Below are 16,346 nucleotides of genomic sequence, written 5' to 3' on the forward strand. Positions count from 1 at the left end.
CTGTATATAATAATAATATATTAAGTACATACGATATCAGAGTGGGGCGAGGCTAGACCGATAAAGCGTAGCTATCTGGTTGAGTTAAAATGTGTACTTGGTATAAAATAAGTACTAATAGTATAAAATACACGTTCGGTAGTAGTCGTCACGCAGCTGATCTGGCAGATGTTAGGCATGCGCTGGCGGACGTCACCTATATGGGGGCTAACATCTGCGCCTACCGATTGACCACGAGAACACGATATGCATTAGCGTCGAACAAGAAATTTCACCCTCGCACAGTATATAATATAATCGCACTGCGCACACCCGGTGGTTATTAATGCCTTATACCTACCAAAAACTTGGATTCAACCATCGGATGGACTATATATAATAATATATATCATCAAGAATAGCAATTTAATATACCATGCACATATTATTTTAATATGTAATTTATGTAAATCACGTTAATACGCGACCTTGTCTGGAGGAAGACTTCTGCTTTCTCGAGAAACCAGATTAGAAATATAGTAGCTGCGGCGGTGGCGGCGTCGGCGGCCGTTGAGAAACGTTGATAGATTACCACCGGCCAGTCCTAATGCCAACGACCTTGAACCGGTACACATCATAACTATATATTTATATATTCATCTCTTAAACGAATCAATTGAACGAGGTTAACGCACGACTGGTTAATTGAAAACTCCGAATATCGAAATATTATTTTACGGGTTGCGTTCCGTTAAAAACGTGCAACAACCGGTCAATATTATAATAATTAACGATTCGAAGTAATGAACGTAGTTTACACAAGACGTCGACGAGCCGACTGTTTGCCAAAAATCTTATGCGTTGCACAATGTCTCGAATTGCACAAGGTATATTATGGTGCAGTGTGAGTAGTGTGACGTTGTCATAGCGAACCAAAAAAAAAAAAAACACTGTTGGCTCGTGACCAGGAATTTAGTGGTCGGGACGCGTTCCATAGGGTTTTTAGACGATATCTGATGGCAAACCACAGCCATAAGCCTCGCGACGGCAGCGGTCGGTACTGAATATTATGAAAAAGAAGTTTCCATTAGAATATAAACATACATATATAATATATATTATATACATTGAGTATATTACCATGAGGTGTATATTATATAGGTACTATCTTACAGTCTTGACATCTCGGTCGGCTCACTATAAACAATAGACAGGAACCAGTCGACGGGGCTGCACGTCCATACCACAACACCGTAGCGTTCCTTCTCTGTTCGTACGTACGTGTATAATATATACGCATACGAATCAATCGTCGACGGATGTATCGAAACACTGTGCACGTTATAACGATATCAAATTACATCACACATAGGATGTTAAAAGATCGAGTATTGCTTGTAGCGTATTATGATATATTTTATAATAATTAATAATATTGGTTTGGCGCGATTCATGTGAAATGTAAACTATAATAGAATACTAAGCCGTCTAGTAGGTATACATATAGAACGAGGTGACGGATGTGTGTTAAGATGATATATGGTGGCGAGAGGAGGGGGGTATGCGCCCCGTGATCTCTGCACGCGCGCGGTCTCTCTCTCTCTCTCTATACGGTCGGTATCTGAATAAACCAATACAGATACACAAAGGAAGAAGATAGGAATTCGGAGCTATTCAATCGGCGGAACAATCGGAAAGGGACCTGTTGGGCGGGGGGAGGGGGGGGGGGGGAGGAGCACAGAAGAAAGAAAAAAGGATCACCGCAACAATTGACACGGTCGACCCAGGAGCACTCGGTAGACTCTGTGGAATCCCATAATATCGTCCAATCGTATATAGCCACGTGGTCCACCACCGCACTACCGAAGGTCAATGTGTCGAGATATTAATTTTTCACAGAACGGAGCGGACAATAATCACTACAGAGGACGACAACAACAATATTCCAGAAGAGAGCAAAAAGGGACAGAATATTTCTTTATCTTCTTGATTTGGGCCGGGTACCCAACGCAATATTTTATATGGTAACATAGACTGAAACTACCGACTGGTCTCTCGCACGGAGCGCAAACGGTCAACGCACATTCTTCGGATACTGCCGAATGCATGATCGATGTGTTTCGATATGCATTATTATTTTCTTGAACTCCCCCCTCACCCATATCTACATTTCCACCAAATGATGACGAGAGGTGTACATGTAATGCTACTAATTTTATTCACGTGCGAACGCGTCGTGAATAATAATTTCGACACACACGCACTATTAACACGCCAACACCACACTGCGAGCATAAGTCGATTTTGAAACTAATTCATCGTTCGTTGACGAGACATCAATTTAAAGCAGAAACGTATTGTTACTCATCTCGGTCTGCTATGTTATTAGTGATTACATATTATTTTAAATTCTAATTAAAATAGTAGTACAGCTGTGCAACAGCACAGTAATAGTTGCAGACTGCAGTACACACTATCTGGGCGAAGGGGAATTTCATTGTAAGACGTGACGTGTCCGCCGTTTGCGCCGGCAAGTCCGACGAGGCTTTGCATTGTCGATTAAATTAATTATTTCATATTCGCCACGCTCGACGGCGTATAGTATATATGCACGGTACAACTGTATAAGATGCTAAAATATGTTATAGAGAGCATATAGCTGAAAGACTGGTCCGAACGGAAACAATGCACATACATCATCGGATAAACATTCACCGAAATCGGCAGACGATAGTGCCGTCAGGGTTCGAGTGACTGCCGACTATGTATATAGTCATCATTATATTATACACTTAAAGGTTAGCAAGTGTTGTAGAATAAAAACAAATAAATTGGTTAGGTGTGCAATTATTATATTGGGCATATTATGTCGTCCGAACGACAATACAACTTATTATCGTTATTAAAATCCCATATACAAACAACCGCGGTATAACATATATACATGTACTATTATATAGGTACGCACATTCTACGGAATAATAATGTACACACGTACTTAAATATTGATGAAACGATAATATTCTCCTCGGGAGAAGGTTACGAAAACAACGTGCGTCATTGTCTGGAGATTTTAACACACGCACATAACGTATCGTAATAATTTATCGTTCCGTATGACTAATCGATTTTGTCATAAGTCCCGCGATCGTCGGAAACAGATGTAGTCGCTCCACACGCTACTCAAAGGATTCCGTTGTTCGAACGGATCTCGAGGCGGTGACCGCGGACGGACGTATGCAGGTCGGAGGAACGGAGGAATGCGGTTATTAGGCGAAACGGGACGAGAAGACGATGGAGAAAATGATAATTTAATGGGCGCGCGCGTGCCGGCAGCTAATGCTAATGCTATACGTATACTACAGCCTACCGATCCCGACCGACTACAAACTGCGACTGGCCGGCCGATCGATCCGAGTCGGTGTAAGACTTAACTAAACAATATTAATGGCGATCGAAAAACGAATCGATTAACGAAATAATTTGCCAAAGACTGAGCTTTGCTTACCTAAGGTCGGCGGCCGTCCATGGCGCGGCTGCAGGTTATCCAAATACGCAGATTCACTAAAATATATTTTTATCCTTTATTTGCGCACTCGAAACGCACGGCGACGATATCGCAATGTAGTATGTGCGGCGGGCGCGTACGAACACGGATCGCGAAGGCGACACAGGCGATGGGCGGGCGGCAACCGGTTCGCGCGGGGCGGTTGACGACGACTAATACGATCACGACGACTACTACGATCACAACGACCACGACGACGTGCGAACCGGACGTATCGGCGCTCGTAACGAAACTGACTGCGACGGTGCCGTCGCGGTCGTCGCGTTGCTCGTTTCAAACGCTTGCATATGTGTGCGTGTGTGTGTGTGTGCGCGCGCGCGCGCGATGTGGTGGTGATGGTGACGGTGGTGGGTGCGCGCGATCGTACGTATGTGGACCCGCCGCCGCCGAATAGCATACGTGAAACGGGTGACGTGTGCCCCCGCACCATTTTATAATAATATTATTATTATTATTTACCACTATACATAATATTATAGCTGTTGAATACCTGTTGTGAGCGCGCGCGCTCGCTGGTGGTGAGCGGTGCACCTCGCGAATATCACCACCGCCGCCGCCGCCGCGGTGTTTACGCGCACAGGTCGCGGTCGTTCGGCCTTGCGGTCGGCCTAGACCGACCCTTCACCCACCCACCACCCGTCACGCACAGCCCGCGCGACGAAAATCTTGTAGATACGCGGTCACCGTATCCACGTGGTCTCCTTGGGTGAACTACCCTTTTTCGGCTATTTTACTCGGTCAACTAAATCAGAAACGAAACGTTTGAGTAGATTAAAATGCCTTTCTAGAAAAATCTGTCTAATGCCTTTGTGGGAAAAAAAAATTTAAGATAAATGTTTTCGTTTTATTTCGTGTTTAAACGCGGGTGGGCCTAAAGAAAAGTCCAAGGTGGTCCCATCGTTTATTTTTCACGCTCGTTATTCTCGGGACGTTATATATCGATATAATATACGAACAGAAACACCTGCAGCGCAGCAGTGTAGTCGATGCGATTTTCACTTTTGAGTACCTAGTGTAATCTTTATCGTTATACATAATACATTGTATGGCCGATATTATAGAATTCAAGACTGTGAACTAAAATCCAAATGTGATATACCGATTCCAGGGTTGCAATGTTCAATATTTTACTGTAAAGTTTCCATGAAATGCGGGGGAATCTATGCATGTCCAGTTCAGTATTAATTATTTATTTTGTAATAGTACATTGTGTGGCAAGGGCAGGAAGTGAGCTATTTCAATGAAATTGCCTTCCTGCACGAGCCACATATACTATTTTTTGTCACGCATCTGCATTCATCGACCACGGCAAAAGTAATGCAGGGATCTATGCAACAACCACGACAACAATATTTCATGAAAGAAACTATTTGGTTTTATTTATTTTAAGCGTCACGCATGGAGGTTATAATATGATTATAAGATGTAACCAAAAGTTTATGTTGTGTGAGGACCGACGACCGTGGTATAGATTTCAATGTCTGTTTGTGCAGGTTATACGCGCGTGAAATGTGCGCGCAGCACTTTTGGGGATTTCCATTTTACCGCCCGCTGGACAGAAAATTAACGCTTTCCAACGCCTCAACCACTATCGAAAATCAAACTTTCGGTGCAGGCGTGACAAAAAATATTATACAGGCAAGAACGCTAGAGGATAAATAATTAAATATAATATATAATATATGGGCTATTCGATTAGAAAAAAAAACCTCTCAAAATCTATATCCACGTATTACAAATTGTAAGGATACTACGCTTCTTTGTTTTTTGTACGGAAAGCCCGTAGATAAAAAGGGTGGTGTTTGTTGCAGAAAAAATTCTAAATCCTAATACCTGTAGTAGGTACCTGTAGTAGGTATTTTTTTGACTATAGATTATTATAATTATATGTATAACTACGTATCAAGAGAATTCAATTGAAAGAATCTCATCGTCCGACGTCCGATTAATTTCTGAATAATCCTGTCTAATTTCAGAGTAAGTGACAACAACGTGTACTTTTTAAACATCATCGCGTGAATAATTTGAACAGGTTCTTTAATATATATTAATATGATAATGTACACTGTTTTATTATTTGTAATCGTCCCAATATTATTACTTCTCCGTAACCGTTTGAATACAAAGTTTAAATATTAAATATTTGTTATTCTCACAAGACTGTATTCCAAACGTACCTACACAACGTACCTAGGTAATCACTAATCGGTAAACATTTACTTTAACGTTAATTTTACTTTAATGTACTATAAAAACAAATACGAGATAAGTATTTTCAAGGTCCGTTATAATAATAATAATATTTTTTATTTCCAACAATAGATGACAAGATAAGTATACAATTATTTAAAAATAGTTGGATCATATACAAAGCCATAAGATTGTGCGTATATAGATTTAATCAATATAACATGTAATTATTTAAATAATAGTAAATAATATATTTGATCACTTTAAATAATTTATAAATTACAATTGATAAGATATAGAAATAAGTATTATTATTACAGTATAAAAAATTGACAAAAATAAAAAACATTAGATTAACTGAGGTAGTAGACTTATAAATTCTTTACAATCATCGAAAGAATTTATATTTATTCCGGATTCAATACAAAACCTATTAAATACATAGTATACTATGGTTTGTACTTTATAGGTCAACGTCTAATGGTAAAGAAATCCGGGCTTTTCTCCTAGTCCATAAAAATTGATACACTTAAATATAATTAAGTAACATAGTACGTATATGTAACAAAACCAATAACTGATCCTGACTCGTTTCTCGGCAATCGACACTATCACAACAAAACATGACCATTTTTTTCATTTACTTTCTATTCCATTAGTTCAGATTTAAATTATTGTAATATACCTATTGCGATAAGAAACGGAAAATAAATATGTACTATAACATAGATGACAATATAATGATATGTAAGAACAAAAAAAAACTAATACACAATGAACTATAGTAGGTATATATAATATATAATATAAATACATTACAATATATAAGAATATCTGAGTATTTAAATTTTATACTAATGTACCTACTATCTGGTATTACATTAATACACCTTTAGTAAAAATAATATGCTTTTATGTGTACCCATCAAAAAATAGAAAACGACGTTTCGAGGGAGGTCACGTTTACTTGATTGGCTTCAATTGCCTACAACGCTTACAATACAGTATAATATATTTAATACTCGTGTCTGTTACATAAATCTCAATTGTTTTGAGATGAGTCAAAAGCATTATACGCTATTTATGTACAACTACTGTTCCACGATGTTTATTGTTCGAACAATAATGGATACTAACTGTTGACGAGATTATAATTAGCTCCACAATTATACCCACACTAATACAACATAATGTATTATATCAATATTATATTACCATATTATGGTCGAGTGGTGACCGATACCGACTGTTGAATCGCACTAGTGACAGTGCTATCGCGGTCATACAGATATACTGCAGAGTAAACAACCATTGAATTCGCTGACATCACGACGTGGAAAAAAGATATTGCGAGTATAGGTGTATAAGACAGGGAATCGCTGGACGATTTTCACAATGAAAACTGAATATATGCCAGAAATTACTGACCAGACGTGATGCAGCCAAAAGCATGCATAAATATATTATAATGTATATCGTTGAATGACTGCGCATGCGAGTGCGATGTAAAAACAGTAAGTGTTTTCCAACTTAAATAGACATTATATATGTATACGTTAATATATGTTACTGTCTTATACATATTCCAATAAACGGCGGGCTTAATATATTTGGATTGAGTTTCGTTCCACAAAGCAAACCGGATAATTTATTATTACCACTATTGTTATATTTTAAATTAGTGTAGTATAATTAATGTAAATCGAAACACATGTTTTTTAAAATACTTTGTCGAGTCTGTGAATAATGAATCGGTACCATCAAAGCTAATTCACGAAATATATAGTATAATATGTAATATATAAAATTCTCGTGTCACGGTGTTAGTGTACAAACTCCTCCATAACGGCTCGACCGATATTAATAAACAATTTTTTTTTATATTTCATAGGTATATGATAATAGGTCGTTAAGTATTTTTCACCCTCTTCCCACCACTTGGGAAAGTGCTCAAACGGGGATTTTGAGATTTACGGTGGACATTTTTTTATAAATGGTTGCTAATGGTTATAAGAGAAATAATTAGTATAAATAAGTATTTATTTATTATTTGATTGCCATTGGTTATTCGGGCAGATCGGGTTATTCGGTTATCAGGTCCATACATTATTAAGATCAGGTACAATAGCTTGCATCGAATCGAATTTTCGAACATTGCCTATACACCAAGGTGTATGAGTTGCAATTTGTCCGCAATCCGACAGTCGGATTGCCTACCAGAGAGGCTGAGTTGAACTTATACTGCAACGAGTTACACCCAAAAGGAGTTGAACAATCATAATTTTTTTTAAGAGTTGCCATTTTTTACGGGCAACGAAGTGCTCAGGATCAACTAGTAATATATAATATTATACATTAATACTTATATATAATATTAAAACTATGTAAGTAACTGAATTGATAGAAAACATTCTTTACTCTAATAAAAATATAAGAACAATGTGACATTTGATTTAGGTGTATCGATGAGCGAAACCTTTAGTGTATCTCCGTGATTAAAAAATCTACGAAAAACAACTATAAAATCATTAACATTTATTAGAAGCAATTTATTATAATATTCAATTAACTTAAATTTCTTGGATTACATACATATTATTTTATTATTTTTAATGAAAAATTATGTTTTTGACAAAATCAAAAATGACAGTAGGTATCATTATCATGTCCCGCATATATTGTTGTGTTGTGAATTATGATACTATATTATCACAATGAGGTATATTATGATTGTAAATAATTATTATTTTGTAGATATGACGTAATGGATTTTATGGCCTACTCCATTACGCACTGATTAAAGTGGGTTTCAAAGTTATTGTGGACTGTGGTTCTCTGGAGTAATAATTGGTGTATACTGTATATTGTAACGCTTAGGCGATTCGTGTTATGCGCCTTATTATAACACAACCATTTCATATTAATTAATGAGAATTAGGACGAAACATTAAAATTCATAACCGCAGTCCGCAAGTAATGTGAAATGCTCTTACGTTATTATACACAGTGCAATTATAATTTTGTAATTCGAACAATTTAATTCCTACTACTGTATACATAACATTGTTATTATTACAATTAATAATAATAATGCTTTTCCATATCTTAAAATCCGCTACTTTAATACTATTTTAGTTGTAGGTACCTACTAATTTTAATATTGAAAATTATTGTAATTTATTGAAAAAAACCCTACAAGGAAACATTATTCACTTCAAATTTTAAATACAAACCTCATCCCATAGTGGCATAGTCCCACAGTGTGGTATAACTCACATCTCATATGCGACACACGTTAATTAATTGTGTATTATTTGAGTACATTTTTTTACTTAAAAACGATTTCATTGATAAGACACCACGAATTCCACAATAATAATATAATAACTATTACATATCAAATTTACCCAAGTGTACTATATGGTTATTATATACAGTGATTAGTAAAATGAACTGCTAGTTGTATAACTATAGTTGCTATAAGTAATTAACTAATAGACCTAATTATATACATTTTTTGACATCGTAAATATTCATTCAGCTTTGTATCCATAATAATATTATGTTTATGTATAATAGTCGTCTGAAGAATTTTTAAAAATATTCAAAGTAGACGTATAACGAATAAATTAAAAATAATTGGTTTCGAGTATCGTTATATTTGGAACGATCGAATATGTTGCATAATCGACCCTCACGTGTGCATGTATATTTTATATAATATTATATATACATACGATCAAAACCGGGATTTCTAGAAAAGCGCTTCAACCTACGTGAAAAAACACTGTTCGACTTATGATAATTTTTTTGTTTTTATCGTAATCATTTTTCGAGTGTAGAATATTATAATCTAGATTATATACAGAGTCCGTTAGCTACAATATTTTCTCCTAGTGAAAAAACGCGCACACCATCATATTATACACGACGCGCCCAATATATAAAATATGATATGACTCGTACCTCCATTATATAGGCACAGACGCACAGTAGATAATATTATATAGTGAATCGTATAGACGGATAGTAATAACAACAACAGTTACATGCGTTTGAAAAAAAAATAATAACAATATTCGCGGAATATATTTTTAATTCGAAAACGGCTTATAAAACTGGAGTTTATAAAAATATTCAGCGTGTGCGATGCGTTATTACCTTTAATAATATTATATATGGTACGAGTGTGTATACCTTTATACCTACATTTGTGTAGCTGCTACGGAACGTGAAAATAATTGAAAAACCCGTTTTTTTGTTCGCATTTTGATGGCGGGAATCGGACAAGTCCGGCGACGGTGCAAACGAAAAAAATAGGAAAAAAGTTATCGCCGTATTTGCTGCATATAATTTATATACAGAACATCATTACCGTGTACAGTGTACGCAACACACACTCTTAATATGTATATCAAAAATACTTTGGAAATGAGAAGATCGACTGAAAATATTGTGATTTCATTCAAAATCAATTGAAAATCAATCTACCGCGTGCACCAGTGGGTAGTAAATAATAATTCCGTACAAATACTATACATTGATAAGCTTACACGGAAGAGTGGCTAAAGATGCATATTATTTAGTATTGGTTTACTTAGGCAATGATACATAAAAATATGGTGGTGAAAGAATGTACCTAATAGGATTATTCTTAGATTATCTCTAAGTATAGAGCGGCAACAAGTACGCTACACCTGCATGTGTTATTCAATTTTACAAATGTACAACATAGCAAAAACAGTTTTGCGCGGTATATAGACTACTCAGGCTGTTGTAGTGATAGTTAAGACTCCAAATATATATACAATATAGTTCAGAACATTATCTGTGAAATATCGTTGTAATTTTTTTGATATCATTCACACGAAAAAAGTTCTTATTATTTCAAAATTCATTATTTTTTGTTTCCCAAATTTGAATAGATAACTTGTTTTATAATTCCGACACATCGAAAAAATAAAAACGATATTCCACAGCCAAAGTTCTCCTTTTTATCTGGTGAATATTACGTTTCTTAGTTATGACTGTAGCCATCTCGGTTCTTCCTCCGCGTAAAACAGTTTTTGCTATGTTTTACATGTATAATATGTTTAACATTCGATCTGGAAACGCAGCTCTAACATTTTTCAAGCTTTTGGTCTCCAAACTTACAAAATACGAATCAAAGTGGCAAATGTCATATTATTATATTATAGAGTATATTATAACGTCGGCTAAGAAAGTGTGTAAAGTCACGGCTACACGTCATACTGCTTTGTCGTATTCAGAACACCTACAATAATTTTGAAACTTATTATGTGAAGTGTACTTAATAGTTTATAATACTATTCGTTTATTTTTACGCGCACAAGCTACTGTTCAATATAGAAACTGAAATGTGAGAAATATATTAGGTATATTATATTATAAATTATAATATTTTATAGGTACCCTCAAGAATGCGGACCAATGAATACCCATTGGCCATTAACTATTGATTATTTTTGTTATGATGTATTAATTTGTTATTAAATAATAAATACTCCTGTCAGACATGTCCGGTTGCAGCTTGAACTCGTTTCAACAAATAAATAAATGTATACGTGCATGGAAACGGATAGCAGTGCTGCTGCAATGCAACTGTAAAATAATCATATAATATGATGCGTTGCCGTCATCGAGAACTGTTCACAATCGTAAATGATATACTCGGCAAAATACTACTCGTTCCGCAGTCGTGAATAATGTATAAATTATTAGCCGAGTGTAAAGTACAAAATAACGAATTCATTAATAATACCTAATATAATATATGACGTGCACTTTAACCAGCACACTATGTAGTATAGGTGCGGATGAGAGTTGGAAGGTATTTGAGTAAAAGTTTATGAATAATGTTCTTACTGCTGAATATTATTAACGGACAACAGCCAGAAAAATTATTTAGATTTTAAACGTATTATACAATTGTATTTAAAATACGTCATTTATTCTAAATACGAAGTTAACATATAATATGAAAAATATATACATACATATTATATACAATCTTACTTCTTAAGATAATTCTATATAGACATATAATAATATAATTGTAAATTCTGAGTGGATTAAAATGACGTGTCGTTTTTATTTTGTATCTGACGACACTTTTCATAGCATAGAAAAAGTGCTTCAATCTTCAACTTAAAGTGTGGTTTCTGGTATAAAATTAAATCTTGTTGGTACCTAATGGACACCCTTATTTTTCTTAATAATTGGGAAAAACTACAAAAAAAAAACTATGGGAATATTATTACGAAACGCCAATTTTTTACTCATAAGTTATTTTGTTATTATTCAGAAACGAATAATCGTAGATACTTGAAATTTTTAACAAATATATATATTAGAATTTACTAGAAGTGGTATAATTTTCAAAATAATTTGGCTCATTTTGAGCTATTTATATTTTATTTTGTTTAGTTGATAAAAATGTTATGCTTGCAGGTAAAAAAGCTTGAAGATTTAGTACAAGATCCCTCAAAAAAATTGTTCTTATACTAATTTAAAATTTAAAAATATCAAAATGCACAGGCTTAATTTTTTTAAGCGTTTCAAGTTTATATTTTTAAAAATTTGGATATTCAAACAAAATAAAAATTCCTAATTATTAATGTAACTTCTATAAGTTAATAATTTAAGCTATTAATATTATAATTATTGTATAATATATTAAGCAATTTGTTTTTGCCAAAATTAGTTAAACATACCTTATAGTATTACTAATACAGAAAAATAAAATACCTAATATCAATTAAAATATACAATAAAATGTCCTTAAAAATATTGGCTGACAAACCGTGATGCTATAAAAAGTTTTCTCTTCTATTAGTATAAAAAATGATTTATTATTGAATTCAAATTTAACACATATTATTAAGTGACTTATTCAATGATAAAGTATACTCCACGCCTACTATATTCAGATCGACTTCCTGGATTTTATGGAATTGAATACTCATATTTTGTTTAACAGTTCTAATATTAAACATTTACTTGTTTGTAACAATTATCTAACTATTGTCTATTACAAATATTATTTTTAAGTAATACTGCTTATATTCAGACAATATTATTAAAACATTTAATAATATGGTGTTTAAAATCGGAGCAGATACCTTCACAGAAGTACTAAGACAGTGGAGTGTTATACAATTTCAGATAATGTTTTAAGAGTTCTTATTACCGGCGACTTCGTACTGTTAACTATTATACACACGCATTTCCGCGGGCCGTGATTTAAACGCGAATTCAGATGCCGCTAAGGCACTTCTCAACTGCCCGAGGTACACGCGAATACCAATTAATATTATCATTATTGTCGTTGGCTACTGTTACGACATAGGTAATTGTTTCGTGGTGAAGAGGATAAAACACAACGTATACCCAACCAAACAATCGCATTATTATTGTTATTATACATTTGGAATGCATCCGTATAATATGTGTATTATAATTTATAATGCATAGCTGGTTATTATTATATTTCATGGACGAACCACACAGTGAATTCGATTTTCTTAGCTTTCCGGTTTTGTGAAAGTGTCGATAGCCCGAGTAAATGATAGTATTTTTACCAATTTTTATAACGGGTATACAATACATATTATTATTACGGGTTGTAGTGGGGCGAAGAACAACGTAATTGTTCTTAGATGAGTTTAAATAAATATATATATATATATAATTAGAGGTATGTACAATGTATACGCCTAATAACAACAGGCACGGGTTACATAAAATATAATATAATATGTACCTATATTGTATATGTGCTCTTTGTCTTTACCGTAGGTAGAGGAGCGCGCGCCTGTGTATATATTTTGTGTATTATGTATATAGTTCTCCACATCCGCCTCATTATAATACCTACTCTTGTAATATTATTATACGTCCAAACATATTAACGTGGGTAATAACAATAATAATAATATTAATGAAATCGAACCCGCGACGGCATTGGATTATTACCGAAATGCCCACAAATCTCAATAATATACGCGAGTTACGTAACGAATTCTAGAAGGTAAACCGAAAATTGTAATGTAGGTAATAATTATACTCATAATACGTACATTAGTATTTACTATATTATAATATTTAATAACTAATTAAATTGTCGTTTTTAACGATAGTGGTGTCCACAAATACGACGAGAAACTAGTTGAATGAAATTTTAGACTGAAAATGTGCGTTAGAACCGATGCCGATTGGATAACATTGATAACTCGCACACGATAGGTTTGAACATTGTTTTATGGTTTTTGGCACGATCCTACAGTTGATGAAATTCCCAAGATGTGACTAAACAGATAAATAATATAATATTTTGTACAGTGCGTATCATGCCATTTTTTGTCCCCCTAGATAACCCTCATTATCTGATAAATATTTTTCAAATATTATACTTTGGATATTTCATTTAACCAAGGATGGGCATGAACGAGTTAAAAAGTAAAGTCAAGTTAAGAAGTTAATTTTATTCTAACTTTTTAACTTAACTAGTTACTTCTGGCTTTTCATTAACTTACTAAATTTCTTTTTTAATTAACGAATTAATTTTTCATTTTAAGAAATAAGTTAAGTTGAATTGTTTTGTTTTAATTTTATCATATTTCACTATTTCAGTCATTTTAAATCATTTACAGGGAAACGCTCAAACACTTACCATATGGGCCATTTTTCAAAACTCAAAAGTCCCGTGTGTCCGATTGTATTCGAATAAGAGGTCTTTAACTTTTATTAACTGCTAATTGTTTAATAAAATTCTAAAAATATAAATTTTATAACGCAACGTGCTCCGGATAAAAAACGTACGCCGATGCCCATCCCTGTTATTTAGAAAATGAGATGTATGTCCATAATTTTTGACACCGTCACCGGTGTCGTTATAATATTATGATGAAAAGCACAAATCATTTTTTCGTTTATGATGGGTTATTAAAAATAACTTAAGGGAACTCGGGTGAAACAGGTTCCGATGTGAATGTAAAACAGAAATCTTAATTTGATCTGCCCGCATTTTTCGACAAGATACGAGTACGCGCGTTTTTGATTAAATTCCACTGGAACACTAGGTAGTAGGTACGTTCCTGATATGTATAACAATAATAATATTATATTACAATGTTTCTTCTATTAATATAATAATAATAATAACGACAACACGCACACTTGTATATTATTATAATGACATACCTAGCGAACGATATTCTATATGTATATAATCATCATAATGTATATTATATTGTGTATAATATAAATGGAACCGTTTATCTTTCGATTAGGACTGGCGTCATTGCGCAACGTTATTTTATTGACCGTCGCAAAAAAAATGTATTACCCATGCTATATGTCTGTATATAATTGATATCTGTCCAGTCTTAGTGGTCAGTCCAGTCCACAGATTTAATAATGATATTATATTCGCAATAATAATACAAACTGTAGGCAACCTACCTAAAATATTATAACATATTATGGTATCCACGCGAAACCACTCATTAAATTCCGGTAATTTGTGTACGATAGGGACAATGCAAGCAATATAATTTAAATTTAAATACATAAGAATCGGCTTGCGAGATTGTTTTTATAATATATATAAAATATATACCCAAGTACCCAACATGTTTAGGTAGGTAATACATATAATGTATATATTTTTACTCTATGATATACACAGTGGTGTAGTGGACCTAACTACTAATTTTATATTTATGCGTGTACCCTTAACGAAAATCGTGGTACGCAGGCTAGGTATACCCCCTCCCCCCGTGTTATTTTTTACAATGATTAAGGCGTGTATCCATAAACTTTTTTAGGACTACATCACTGGCAATACATATCTATATATATAAAAATAAGTGTACATTTTGAATAAATTTTATAACTCAAGATCCACAAAACCGATTTCGATAAAAATTTCAGGGCATATTAAAATTGATATGTAGATTGTTCCTGTGAAGTTTGTACGCTGTTCGATAAGTGGTTCCGGAGTTATGGCCTATTAAGTGAACACCTGGCGACATGGCCAAAAACAACAACAACGTCTATACAATTATTTTTATTTATATATATAACCCATAGCAACCATTAAAAAACAAAAATTTCTATCGTAAATCTCAAAATTCCTGTTTTAGCACCTACCGGGGGTGATCACTTCCCTTTTTAAATTAGCCTATGACACTCACAAAGAATGTGGCTTTGTATTGGTGAAAGAATTTTCGAAATCGGTTCAGTAGTTTATCCTGAACAAACAAACAAACGCTATCATTTTATATATTATTATAGATACAAATGAATGTTTGTGTGTAGATTAGACCTCTGGGAAGAAGATAGGCTAATTTAAAGTGTTAAATTTATTTTTTTTTTATTCATCGGATTTTAGTACGGTTGCGTTAGGTATTTGTATTAATTGATTATATTAATCCTCCGTAGGTGGAATTAAGTAAAAATGACAAACTTGGTACAATTTTGATACTTTAGAGTTAAATCATACACTTACGTACAAACAGCACAGGGTCCGCGATACACCGAGTATTGGACGTACATTTCACCAGCCCCCCCAAATATAATTTTTGAC

The 16,346-nt window shown here is 33.9% G+C and overlaps 1 protein-coding gene across 2 annotated transcripts in view; it reads right to left on the bottom strand.

The window, feature by feature from the left end:
• The window catches only part of LOC132944092 (protein Shroom), a 181,735-nt gene that overhangs the window by 93,059 nt on the left and 72,330 nt on the right, over positions 1–16,346 (bottom strand). Inside the window, exon 1 of one of the 2 annotated variants that reach the window (XM_061013264.1) lies at positions 3,488–3,787. The exons of the other annotated variant lie outside the window; for it this stretch is intronic. The gene's annotated coding sequence lies outside the window, so the exon portion shown is untranslated. Of the gene's footprint in view, positions 1–3,487; positions 3,788–16,346 lie in introns of those variants that run through there. 2 annotated transcript variants of the gene reach the window in all.

The sequence above is a fragment of the Metopolophium dirhodum genome, chromosome 5 (assembly GCF_019925205.1).
Source record: "Metopolophium dirhodum isolate CAU chromosome 5, ASM1992520v1, whole genome shotgun sequence".
In the NCBI taxonomy this organism is placed as follows: domain Eukaryota; kingdom Metazoa; phylum Arthropoda; class Insecta; order Hemiptera; family Aphididae; genus Metopolophium; species Metopolophium dirhodum.